Source organism: Pleurodeles waltl, chromosome 2_2 (genome assembly GCF_031143425.1).
Source record: "Pleurodeles waltl isolate 20211129_DDA chromosome 2_2, aPleWal1.hap1.20221129, whole genome shotgun sequence".
Classification (NCBI taxonomy): Eukaryota; Metazoa; Chordata; class Amphibia; order Caudata; family Salamandridae; genus Pleurodeles; species Pleurodeles waltl.
Window position 1 is genome coordinate 623,958,570 of NC_090439.1, and position 14,588 is coordinate 623,973,157.

A 14,588-nucleotide genomic window follows, 5' to 3' on the forward strand; every position below is an offset into this window, starting at 1 on the left:
TCCTGGATTCCCCTAGGTGTCTGGTTTAAAAAAAATTGCAGGTTTGGTAGGTTTCCCTAAGTGCCGGCTGAGCTAGAGGACGAAATCCACAGCTTGGCACTTTGCAAAAAACAGCTCTGTTTTCTTTGGGAAAATGTGATGTGTCCACGTTGGGTTTTGGGACATATCCTGTCACGGACGCTAGGCCTACCCACGCAAGTGAGGTACTATTTTTATCAAGGGACTTGGCGGAATGCTGGGTGGAAGGAAATTTGTGTCTCCTCCCAGGTTCCAGAACTTTCTGCCACCGAAATGTGAGGAAAAAGTGTTTTTTGGTCCACATTTTGAGGTTTGCAAAGGATTCTGGGTAACAGAACCTGGTGAGAGCCCCATAAGTCACCCCATCCTGGATTTCCCTAGGTGTGTAGTTTTAAAAAATGCACAGGTTTGGTAGTTTTCCGTAGGTGCCGGCTAAGCTAGAGATCAAAATCCACAGCTAGGCACTTTTCCAAAAAACACGTCAGTTTTCAATATAACAATGTGATGTGCCCTTGTTGTGTTTCCTGTCGCGGGCATTAGTCCTACTCATGCAAGTGAGGTGCCATTTTTATCAGGAGACTTGGAGGAACACAGAATAGCAGAACAAGTGTCCTTGGCCCTTGTCTTTCTCTACATTTTTCCCTTCCAAATGTAAAACAGTGAGTAAAAAAGACGTCTATTTGAGAAATGCCCTGTAATTCACGTGCTAGTATGGGCACCAAGGAATTCAGAGATGTGCTAATAACCACTGCTTCTCAACACCTTATTTTGTGCCCATTTTGGAAATACAAAGGTTTTCTTAATACCTATTTTTCACTCTTTATATTTCACCAAATGAATTGCTGTATACCTGGTATAGAATGCAAACCCATTGCAGGGTGCAGCTAATTTATTGGCTCTGGGTACCTAGGGTTCTTGATGAATCTACAAGCCCTGTATATCCTCACAACCAAAAGAGTCCAGCAGATGTAACAGTACATTGCTTTGCAAAATCTAACATTGCAGGAAAACGTTACAGAGTAAAACGTGGAGAAAAATGTCTGTTTTTTCAACTCAATTTCAATATTTTTTTATTTCAGCTGTTATTTTCTGTAGGAAAACCTTGTAGGATCTACAAAAATTACCCCTTGGTGAATTAATAATTTTGTTTACTTTTCAGAAATGTTTAGGTTTCTTGTTTTCATACCCATTTCTGTCACTAACTGGAAGGAGGCTAAAAGCACACAAAATAGTAAAAATGGGGTATGTCCCAGTAAAATGCCAAAATTGTGTTGAAAAATGTGGTTTACTGATTCAGTCTGTCTGTTCCTGAAAGCTGGGAAGATGGTAATTTTAGCACCACAAACCCTTTGATGATGTAATTTTCAGGGAAAAACCACAAGCCTTCTTCTGCAGCCCTTTTTTCCCATTTTGTGAAAAAAATGAAATTTTTGCTGTATTTTGGCTAATTTCCTGGTCTCCTCCAGGGGAACCCACAAACTCTGGGTACCTTTACAATCCCTAGGATGTTGGGAAAAAAGGACGCAAATTTGGCATGGGTAGCTTATTTAGACAAAAAGGTATGAGGGTGTAAATGCGATCTTCCCCAAATAGCCAAAAAGAGGCATGGCACCTGAGGGGGAAAGGGCAGGGAAGGGGTTAAGAAAAATGATCAACAATGAAATGGTAGTAATGATGGTAAATTACTAAACTGTGAACAAAATGGGTCCCTAAGGTCTTCCCTAAATACATGAGATAATGGTAAAGTACATCTAAGTTTAAAAGCTTTGAAACAGGTGAAATATGAAAATTAGTGAAGGTTAATTTAATAAATCTAATTTTCATTTTTTCTTTGCACAGACCCAATAACAATGTTGTATCTGTCTTTTCAGTATCTTCTGAAGCAGGCAAAGGGGACATTAATACAAAGTTTGGGAAGCACCTGGCCACTGTGTGTCAGCTGGTGAGACCTCAGACACCAATGGACACAGTGGCATGGAGGGTGGGCTGAAAAGGAGGCCACCAGATTGTTGTCTTCTTCAGCGGTCTCCACAAGCAACCAGTCCCTAGGGGTGGTGAGCCGTACAGGACCTTTACCATCTGCATCCTTGTCCGCCACCCAGATTCCCATCGCTACCCTCTGCTTGCTCCCTCCCAGTTGGTAAAACCTGCCTGCTTAAAAGAGGTGGGGCCTTTTTTGCTACAGGTACTCCCCTACCCCTGTACCCCCAGCTGCATTCAATGAAGAAGATATTGACCTTTTACACAGTATCTCTGTAGGCCAGACTGCGATCATGAATGGTATCACGGGGCTTAGTTGCCAAATGCAACAAGTGGTTGCATTTCTGGATGCCAGTCACAGTTCAATGTCTGGCATGTAGCCTCCCAACCAGCCTAACCTTGTGCCCCTACTCGAGTCCCTTCCTTATCCCAAGTCCCGACTCTCACCCCATTCCCAAGCACATTCACTTATTGCACGTACCCACTCCAACAGACACAAGCAACACACCCACACAAAAACACAAACACACAAAGAAACACAAACATACACCCATCCAACATACACACTATTAACACTGTACCAACAGGCACCACAGCTACCACACTTATAAGCACCACCTTCATCACACCCACAACCACAACACCCACCATCATAGACACAATCACCACCATCAAAGCAAATACAACCACACAAACAACCACCAGCACACCCACAATCATCACAATAACCAGAACACCCACAACCACCACCACGCCCACATGCACCACAACCACAACATCCACCTCAACAGCACACTCATCCATATAAACAGACCCACAAAAATGCACACCTACAGGCAAAACAATACCCACCGAACTCAAACACACACTGTCCCGAACACCAAAAAACACACATACAAACATACACCAAATAACCATTCCCACATGCACCTGCAAAACAGACACACACACATCACCCACTCCAGCTCCTTCTACCTCCAAAACCCAATCCTCTCCCAACCCTTCTCCTCCCCCCAATTTCAGTTCTTACCTGTCGCTCAATTCTGTGAAAACCAAATTCACCTCTTCCAAGAAGGATCCTTGAGGTGCCTGCTCTGTGCCCACTTGATGCCCCTTCCTGAGGACTTTGTCCCTTGGCAGTGTAATTAGGAGGCAAGTTCTTGTGCATAAACCTAAACATTGATGCAGTGCATCCTGTCCTTTTGGACATTCATGTCATATATATTCAGAAAGTTGTTTGAGAGACGGATCTCATTTAAAAATTTAAAAACTTTTTTCACAAAGTTTGTCCTGACATTTTTTAAATAAAATAAATTGATTGATGACAATGTTATTTCTGAAAATGTGAGTAACATGAACTTAATTTAATTCATGACAATGAATAAAACATTTTATTTATGAAATATTTGTATAGTGTATACATTTGTAATGAGCATTTGTAATGGACACCGTAATTTTTGTGCAAGCACTCATCGTGATAATGGACACACACCAACATCTTTTTTAAAACATACTTACATGTTAATATAGGTGTGCTTATTTAAAAATGATAATTGTTAATAATAAACAAAGATGCATTACACATAAAATATTGTTAAATGAAATTTAATCATATACAGAAAATGCACTAGACAAGGGGAAATGTGACATTATTACATATATGAAATGTTTTGAGTTTAGACGTGCCATTGAATGCACATTTCTTAAAAGCCCACTGCTGCATTGTATAGTGCAATTACTACATTTTATTAGAATGGTGGTGTTCAAATAATGTGTAATATATATATGTATCTCATTTGATAATTTAGGGAAAATGATTCAACACATCTGTATGGACACATTTTAAATTTGGGTTTAATGTGACGTTTCATGTAGGTGTCCATTAGCATGAAGGCAGCTTGGACTAAATTGGTAAATGTAAATAAAATATACAGGCATGTTTCTTTACATTTTTTAAACTACCACATTCCGCACATATCCATTGGACATTATTATACTGTTGCATGTAAGTATTTATAAAAAATGAATGAGTCTAGAGCTAATTTACACAAAGAATTCTGATGGTAACAGTTAAAACTGTCCCTTACATTCAGTTCTGGCAAAGACAGGGTTGATTTTCATGGTGGTCAAGTAGCAGCAGCAAAGGAAGGTCTTGTATGTTCAGGTCCATGGCGGCAAGAAAGTGGAAAAATAGAAAAACTGTACGCTTCAGCCTTATGTGCCTTTGAATCTCCTAACTCAAGTGTGAGGGGTTTAGCTGCCTCAGTTGCATCTGCAGGAAGGCACATCTTAATTGTCCCTGTGGGAAATCCGGCTATGGTTCTGTCACTAGCCATCAACACAGGTGTAAAGTTCCGGTGGTGACAGGGGTTTGCTGATGGACTTTTGTCTATAGGCTCATCATCTAAATACAATGGGTGGACCACCTAGTAGGTAGATAGATTATCTGATGGAAAAAAATGGCTGGACTGATTCCGCCAAGATCTAACTCTGGCCCTAAGTCAGAAGGTAAAACTTCTGATGGTTTCTGCGCCTTATCTATGCTCAATCACGGTTGAGCTTACATTGCACCTGTGTACTGGTCAAATCCAACCAGATAACAGCAACTCGCATCTAACGCTTCTTGGGGTTATTTTCATATTTAAGAACCTGAGTCACAAAAGTAAGTTACACTTTTAAGTAAGTTTACACTTTGTAGTAAACTAAATAGTTTTAACACTTACAAACACTGAGTGTAAACATACTACAAAAGTGTAAGTTACATTTCTCCGCCTCAAGGGTAAAGCCATTGGCCTACTCTTGTGTAGGTGAATGATGTCCCTCCCTAACCCCTCTTACTCCTCCCTACTCCCTTCCCCTTCAGTAGTATGGCCCTTTTCCAACCCACTGCCCTGTGTCCCTCCCATAGTTACTACTAAAATCTATGTTTACATTTGCAGAGACTCCACAGTTGGGGCATGTATTTATGCAAACATAAATTGTATACTATTTATTGTAGTAAGTTGTGTAGTACTACAGAATGTACTTCAAAGTGCAGCTTGAGAATCAGCGTCTAAAGGTTCATACTACAATGACCTCTTAGTCATCCACATGAATCCTGGCCGTGTATTATGTAGAAACATACGTCCATTAACTTTAAATACCTACTCACTAGACACTTTCCTTCACAGTCTTCTCCTATCACCTGAACTGCTGTCCAGATTCCAGGAAAACTTTTATCGAGGAAACCACAGATCTTATCAGCTTGAAATCCATCCTTTCATCCAAAAATCTTCTCTTGAACTTCAAATTCTCAGCAGCTTTCTTCAGCAAGACTTAGAAAGCAGCACTATTCAACATTTTCAACATCATACAACCATTGAACCAATCTAGCCCAAATTCAATGCACTCTTCCATATGACACAGGATTAGACAGATAACACTATCTTACTGATCAAATATAACTTCAAAAAAACACCACTGTCAGTAAAAGTCCACCCACCAAACAACAGCACTGCTCCTTTGTGAACTTCATTTAAATACTCCTAAACAACAGCCCATCATTAATTTACAACTGACTCCAAAATTGATGTCAGCTGAGATAGTCAATCTCAAGTCAAATGCCAATATTAACACTCAAAAACAAGTAAAGGAGTGTTTTATACTGCCATAGTTTACAGCACCATGCGCCACACAAAAACTCACCAACAGCTAATGAAGATGCTGGCGGTCTATTGCCTGCCATATTAGGAGTCTTTGGAGGACTTCTCCCACTTCTGGGCAGAAGTAGACTCCGAAGAGGCGATCGCATTGCCAGCACCGCCACGGGGCAGCAAGACTCTGCCCACTGAATTACAAGCCATAATATGGCTTAGCGGAGCCTGCTGGCATGGTGGTGCTGGTGGTGCAAGACCACAAGGACCCATCCCCTCCCGGAAGACCGCCTCAACAAAGAAGGTAAGTGTCTGTGTGTGTGGGTGCATGTGTGAGTGTATGGGGATGTCTGAGTGCATGTTTGCAAGTGAGTGGGGGTGTCTGTGTGGATGTATGCGTATTGTGAGGGGTGTGTATGTGAAAGCATGCATGCGTAAAGGAGTGGGGGATGTTTGTGAGTGTGTGGACGGGTAAGTGTTTGTGTGTGAATGTGTGAGGACATGTGTGCATGTGTGTGCTGGAGACAGGAATGGGGATTCCTGTCATGGGTGCGTGACCAGGGTTTTCGTGATGAGGTGACCACCATTGAAAGCCTGGTGGTGTGCAGACAAGCAATCTAGCCAGCAGGCCAAAGCCTGCTGCCGGTTTGGAGGTGCACACCGCCGGCTGCGTTGGCGCAACTGTAACGGCGGGCTAGGCGGGCTTGTCGAGGCTTGGCATCTGCCAAACCCCACAACTTGTGATGTGGCGGTCCTTACCGGCGGGTCCGCGTTTGTAAGACCGCCACGGCGAGGCTGGCGGTCTAATGACCGTTAGGCTCGTAATGAGGGCCACAGTAACATAATTAATACAAATATGTATTTTACATAATGTTAATTGTATGAATATTTTATATTTATTACAATGAATATAAATATTATATATGCATATGTTTATATATTCAGATTAATAACTTCAATTTTTTTTAAATTATGTAATGTAAAATACATATTTTTATTAATTGTATTACAGATATTTGCATATTGACATATTTACAAAAAAAAATACTTAGGGCCTCATTACAAGTTTGGCGGAGGTGATTACTCTGTCACAAACGTGGCAGATGTCCCATCTGCTGTACTGCAAGTTTCATTATATCCTATGGAACTTATAATATGGCGGACGTGATATCCGTCACACTTATGACACAGTCAAATTCGTAATGAGCCCCTTAATGTGATGTAAAATAATATGTTGATTAATTAATGTACACTACATGTACATAAAGACAAAAACAAGTATATGTGTATGTGTGTTATAAGTATATATTTATATGTAGTATTAAGTATTACTGGAATATATCCAATATACATTATGATTACATTTATATATTAAAATATTAAACATTTACTTAAACCTCTATTTGTATTTAAAAAATCCATATTTTTCTCTATTTTTCAAAGATATTAGCATTGTAGGACTCTTGTCATGGGGACGAAACTGCTGGATTTGGGTTGCAGTACCACCACATTTGGGGGACTGAGTCTCATCCCACACTCGGCCTAACCCTTTCCACTAGCAGCACCTCACCAAAACTCAAAAGTAAAGGTGATTTGTGGCAGGCTGACGCATGCCACTATGTGGCTTCTCAGGGCAATTGTGGTGGAACAGATCTTACCCCTTTCTCTCAGTTACATAAGTCTCATATATGCAGAAAACAAGAAGAAGCAGGATTTGGTTCATTATGTTTTATTGGAGCAACTGCATTCTACATATTGAGGCATGAATTACGCTGATTAGGACAAGAAAACACAACACTATTATCACTGTGATGAGAAAAGAGAATCAGATAAAAAGTTCCAACATTATGTCACATTAGTGACTCTAAATCCCTACCTGGATATTGAGTAGGGGGGGTTACCTGTTGGTCTGCTGGCAGTCCTCCCAGCTGTTTGGAGTGATGAGGCCAAGTCTAGCAGTGATGCAACAACATGGTACAGCATAAGATGGCTGGCTGTCTGGCTGGCTGGAATGTCCCCTCTTACCTCGTGAGGGGCAGTTTGCTGTTATATAATATAATGTGCAGTTGTTTTGAGAACTGTCCTGATGTGATAAAATGTCTTTTTTGTGTATGGTAGACATTGTACTCTTTGGACCAGCAATACTCAGTAAAGTATCATGTACAGCTTTGTACAGCCTTGGGCTGAGCACAATATGAAATGTTGTGCAAATAAACTAATAACAGATTCTGAGAGGAAGGGCAACTGATAAAAATAAAAAAAACAACACCACTAAAATTAAGCTTTTGCTAAAATAATTAAAGGATTAAAATAAAATGCAACTAGGTGAAAGGGCACAGGCCTCAGACACAGATATAAAATAAATGTGCCAATGCAAAGTGCTAAAATAACCCCACAAAACCTTTCCCATTGTCAGTGCAAGAGTGTAGAGGTCAAACCTGAAAAGACTACGATATCACTATATCTATACTACAGACTAAAATGTACGTAAGAGAGAGAGAATGTCCATGTTGACAAGCAGGACAAACCAAAGTCAGACCAAATTAAAATGGTCAATTTAGAATTTTTAACAAGCAAATGAAGCGAATTAAGGCAAATATCAATGTTCAGCAATGGTCGTGAGCCTTCAAAAAATCACCAATATCAGCAATAGTGATGGAATTCAGGAAAGACACCACTCAGGCAAGTGTTAAGTTAACAACTCGTTGGTAAGGAAAGCGAGGGAGCACTTGTGTTCTAGTGACTCAGCCATAGGTCTGGGTGAAGAGGTAGCATTCAGTGCAATGCCAGATGTTGTAGCACCAGGAGCCACAAGATACACAAAGGGTGGCTCATAGGAAGCATCCCAAAGCAATCGCAGTCTCAATGAGCACATCTGACAATGAACCCTCACTGAGAACACCAGCAGACTCACATATAAAAAAGATATGCGCTGAAGAACAAGACACACTTCTGGTGCATGTTCAAATGGGCACCACAAACATCGAATAACGGGCCGCATGCAGGTCAAAAGTGGTCTTAATGACTGTAACCAGTTCGACTCCAGTTCTTCCAGGAGTGGTGCTCCAATTTACTGCATCAGTGTTCACAATACATTTCAGCTGGTGGAAGCACTATTATTGCTCATTGTTGGGATGGGGCAGTAATTATGAATTAATACAGTCTGAAAGGTGAAGAAAAAAACAGAACTAAGAGCCTTAAAAAAGTGTACAATCCCACTTGTGTTAGACACATAAAAATAAGAAAAATCAATTCACCAACATGTTTCGGAAAGTTGCTATTCAAAAGGGACTCAAGGCCTCATTTAAGAGGCCCTAATGCCACCAGGCCATAATTTTTTTTCGATGCTCCAGTGGCGCTGTGCAGTGCACCATATCTACAAGGTGACATTAAGCCGCTTGCTTAATTGGCCTTGTAGATATGGGCCGCCCAATGCAGTTTTCCGTGGCTACGGGGTGTGTGATGGGTGTTGCTGTTTGCATACCCACGCATCACCCATTGCTTTTTGACACTGCCTCAGATTTAGGAGAAATTGTAAACCTGGGGCAGTGCCAAAAACATAAGCCTCACCAGGGGAGGCGTTAGAGTGGGACAATGAGGAGAAATACTTTCATGTCTCCTGGTTTTTTGTTCTATGTGTGTTGCATTATGCTGCATTATGCATAGAAGGAGCAAATCACCCTTAAAGATTTTTTTTGTGCAGGAAGGTGTCCATTCCTGCACAAAAACAATCTCCCCAGCAACACAGTCATCCTTGCACCATGGTGCAAGGGTAGCTGCATTGGCGCTAGGCAGCTAATTTCGTGCCAGTGCAGGAGGAAACCCATACAACCCGTATATTCTTTAAATATGGCTCATCCCTCCATTTTGGAAATGACACAGCTCGGCACAGCAATATTGCTTGTGTCACTGCGCTGCACCATTTCCATGTAGATGAGGCCCTAAAACTCTGCAAACGGCTTTGCTACTTTGGGATTATAGGACTCGCAGGTAGATGTAGGCCCCACATGTTTTTGAAACAAAAGAGCCTTCAATCTGCTCAGCTTGTCAAATTTTACATTAGAATTAGCAATATGAGGCCATATGTCTGTTATTTGTATTTCTTGAATGGGGGAAAAGCAAGTTCCCAAAAGTCACAATTGTGGAGACCACAACCATGTAGGTGATTTCAACCTGCAGACCCTTACAGCATTAATTATTCAGCATCACATAACTCCCATTCAAGACCACCTGGAACACTGAGTAAATCAGATAAGAAGCTAAATTTGCTACTGAAGCATTACATGCTCCTTCCAAGGACAGATGTTTAAAAATCATCGAATGTTCACAGAAGTCTTGCATCCACTGCCACTAAGAAGGACCACTTTTATGCCATTGAACATTTGTATGTAAAGGGTAGCTCCCACACCTCGGGCCCGATTCACAAAGCTAAACCTACACTTTTGGCCTAAGTTAAGAGTAAGCTTATGACTTTTAGGTATTTGCAAAGGTAAGTTACGAGTAGTATATTTACGTCTGCACTCAGGCCGGATCATCCACACTCTGGCCGGATCATCCGGATCACAAGCGGAATCAATGCACCTGCACATTATCAATCCCACTTGCAACCCAGATACAAAAACTAGATAAACGCAGCACACAAGCAAGGCTCTGGTTTCCCAAGAAGCATACCGTGCCTTCCTGTTCTGCATATCCTGAAGCCATGTTGTCCTCTAGGAGGAAATAAAAAATACACAGAGGAGGAGACCACCATGATCTTGAAAAAGAGACTGCATCTTCTCCACCCCTACAGCAGCAGTTCCTCTCAGAAGACAGCTTTATGGCAGCAGTTGGCCACAGCAGTCACTGCATTGGGGGGACGACATCTGGACCATAAAGTACATCAAAAGGAGTGGCAGGATGAGAAGAGGAGGGTGAAGGAGAAGTACACCACACTTGAGAGGGATGTCCTCTTCACCAGAGACCCCCCAGCTGCTCAATGGGCTGCCTGTGACTGATAAGAGCAATGTGTTGCCAAGTAATATGCAATTATACTAACAATGACGCCAAATGACTAATGTTTGTGATACTCATGAAATGTGACCATGAATGTTGTCCCAAGTAAGTGCAATCTGCATGGTGACTTGGACCCTCTTGTGGCTCAGCTATTTCATTACATTACAAGTACCAGAATCCTTTGTGATGGCAAATGAAATTTACCAAAGCTCAGTCCCAAACCGTGGCCCATCATTGATGCCTCATCCACTTCACACAGGTGTATGGCAATAGAAAATGTCCCTCATACATTTACCACTGCTGTTGGCATGTAGATGCAAATGTGATGTAAGTCACATGTTGCACATAATCAAAGGGTCTGAATGACATCATGCGCATACAGAGGGAATAGAGTGCAAGGTACCATGAATGAAGATGATGGAGGGGATGATGGAGGGGATGTGTGACTTCGAAGTCAATGCAAGGAGGGGAGTCAACACTTCTACCTGCACCATCCCACCTCCAACCCCTAGTTAGGGAATCTGCACAGGCCCCAAACATTTCACGATGGGAAGACTCCCCTTGCACACGCCTTCCAAAGCACTGTCACGTCCTCTCCCTGTACAGGTTCTGAGACCCCCTGACCAGGCAGACCCCCACACTGTGTAGGCTCAGACACCCCCTGTCTAGGCAGACCCCCACACTGTACAGGCTCTGAGAGCCGCTTTCCAGGCATACCCCCCCACTGGACAGCCTCAGACACCTCTTGTCCAGGCAGACCCCCACACTGCACAAGCTCAGCCAACCCCTGTACTGGCAGATCCCCACACTGGACAGGCACCACGCCACCTGTAACTAAGTACTTCAGGAAATGCACAAAATTGCAAAGATCTTCACCACCAAAACTGAGAAGATGCAGTCGAGATCCCCCATGAGCACTGTAACATATGCATGCACAGCACTATGTAAATAAATAAAACATTTCACATTTCAACTAATTTTGACATTAATTGATGACATTCAAATACTTAATGTGGCCGGTGGTCATGTATGTGTCAACAATGTGGGTAAGACATGTTCATCACCAAAACAATCTGTGTACAGTCATGTTATGTGGAAGGCCTAGCTAACCAACTCCAGATGTAGCAGTCCATACTTTGGTTCCAGCACAAACAGTGAACTACACAACAGTATTTTTTAGTTTTCTTTTTTTAATATATGGATCATTGTAATGTTAACAAAAACCGTCCATCGGTAAGGGAGAAACAAAATCAAATATTGCTCTTCATGGAGTAGGGGCAGAGGACATGGAGGGGGTTGGGCAAAATAAATAAAACACATCAGGAAAGGGCAAGGAAAAACAGTCAATTTACAAGGGGGAAAGAAAAAGTCCAGTCCAAGTCACATGTTCAGTCAGTTGTCATTCTTGTCATTCTCAGGCTCAATAAGAATAAGATCCTCTCCTGTTATGGACTCTTCCGGACCTGACACCCCACAGGACTGAGACACACAAGGGGTATGGGTAGTAAGGGGAAAACAGAGTGGGACAGGGAGACACATGGTTAGTGCTGAGATAGGACAGATATCATGGATGCATCCAAGGAACTGAGGGTGGCATTGATCGAATCCAGGCAACGAGTCAACTCATCTCGGGTCCTACGCTGTTCATCTATCAACACCTGTAGGAGCCGAGAGACATTGACCAGCTCCACCTCAGATGCCACCATCCCTTCCTGGGATGCAGCTACATGGGTCACAACACAGGGAGGGGTGTAGGTGGAACAAGAGGGATGGATTGTCAGTGATAACTGAGCTCCCGTGGGGCTAAGGCATGCACTTGGAGGGAGACTGGTGCAAGGGTGACAGCTGGGGGCCCTGTTGAACTTGGGACCTCAAGTTGTGTGGAGGGTTTAGATGCAGGCCCAGGTTTGTAGTTTGCCACTCTGGGGACACCTCTAGCTAGTCAAGATCTTCACTGTCCAGAGGAGATGTGACATCCTCCTCCCCTGGCCAGAGGTGTCCAGATAAAGGCTCCCTCCTACAGTATTCACAGTCTCCACCCGGTCATTGTCCTCAGAGTCCATCCGGATGGGCACACTTCCCCTGCCTGTAGATGGTACAGGTCCCTCGTTCTCCTCTCCTTCTTCTGTGATGATAGAAGGTGTGCCCACCGTCATCTCAGGTAGCTCTCCTTGGTCCTCAATCCTCTCCCTGGTCTTCTTGGCCAACCGGGTCCATGAAATGGAAGTGAGAATATTATGTTGTTGTTGTCCAAATCATGGCAAGGTACATGAGTACAAGAAGCAAATGCTGACTTTGTTTTCCTTTGATCTCACTGACCAATGCCAGGTGACGTAGATTCCCAATAGAATGTGTACTACCACTAAGATGTCCAGACATAACTCACACATTGACATCTGTCACAATTGTGGGTGGTATACCCAACTGTAGTAAAAAAGCCTAACCTTAAGCAAGATCTAAAAATCTTGGCCAGATTCACAAGGGCCATAAAAACTGTACATCTGAATGATTGGACAGAAGTTCAAATTCCCCTAAATAATTTGGACCAAGGGTTTCCTGTCCTCATTACCTAGTAATCTTCACAAGTAAATCTACGACTTGGTAGTCTAAAACTAATGCATTTCATCTGCTGTGTAGCATGGTCTTATTCCACACAAATGCTTGAATGGGTGTACAATTAAATACAGCCCTTGCTTCTGACCTTTGCTAAGTTGTGACTACATGCGTTGGAGGATACCTGAAACTATATGCCAATCTACATGGCATGTGCCATATTTGGTTGGCAGTTGAAGACTGACTGTGGCATGTGTGCTAAGTTGGCTCAGCTAGCTTGCTGTTACATGAGACATATGCCATTTTGTGAGGGTCAAGTATTCCAAAGTCAGCCATTACTCCAAGATACATGAAAAATCCTTTACAGTGATGACACACACATCAAAGGCATGCATGACACAGCATCCACATAAGAAATGTAACCACTTGACCTCACACTGGACAGAGTCTGGATCATCCTTTTGACATTGCACCCACAGTGATAAGGTCTTGCTTCACTAGTCATGGTGTAGGCATTGCATTTCTTCACATAAATGAATGAGTGATGGTTATTTCCTCTGTAGTGTCCAGCACACTACAAGTCCCAGGATGCACTTTGGTTGGTGCTTCAAATGTGATCCCATGGGGTGTTGGCCTTATGACTGCTGCAGCAACTGCCCATATTATGTCCATGGTGACATGTGATACATGTTGGTACAGCTCCATCACCACTCACATCATGCCACCAGGCACAGTATGCAGGCCGTGCACTTACCAGATCTCTTCTGCTCCAAATCCTCCAGCTGAGCATGGAGGTTCGGCCAGGCTGTACTCAGGACCCTCCTGCACAGTGATGAGAGGTGGGGCTGGTGCACGTTGGGCCGGGAGGACTATCCCAACAGTTCTTGGGCCCTCAGTAATGCCCAGCATGTCAGGTACTCCCAGTGCTTGCGTTATGTCCTGGGCCGCCAGTGGTATACACCCATTGCACTGCTGCACTGCACTATCTGCTCCTAGATCCTGGCACGGTATATTGCTCAGCTGCTCCTGGGGCCCCCATAAAGCTGAGAGTAGTTGCCCAGCACCCCCATAGCTATTATGTCCAATTCCCATTCACTGTAGAGGTGTTTCCTCTCCTCAACTCCTTCAGCCATGTTGGGGGCAGTAAGGTTTATCAGAGCAGCAGTATGGCAGAGGATCCTGTCTGTAGCAGAGGATGACTCAGAATGACAAGAAAATGGCTGCCTGCATCTTCCTGTCATGGACTTCCTGCCTTACATTACCTTTGTGACATTTCCTGTTGATTATCACTGGGTTCCCATCGGTCGCCTGAGTAGGAATCATCTGCACCTGAAGCGTGCGCTCTGTGTGCAGAGCGCAGGATCCGCTTGTGGTGCACAGCAATGGAAATAAGAACAGAAATCAAGAAAA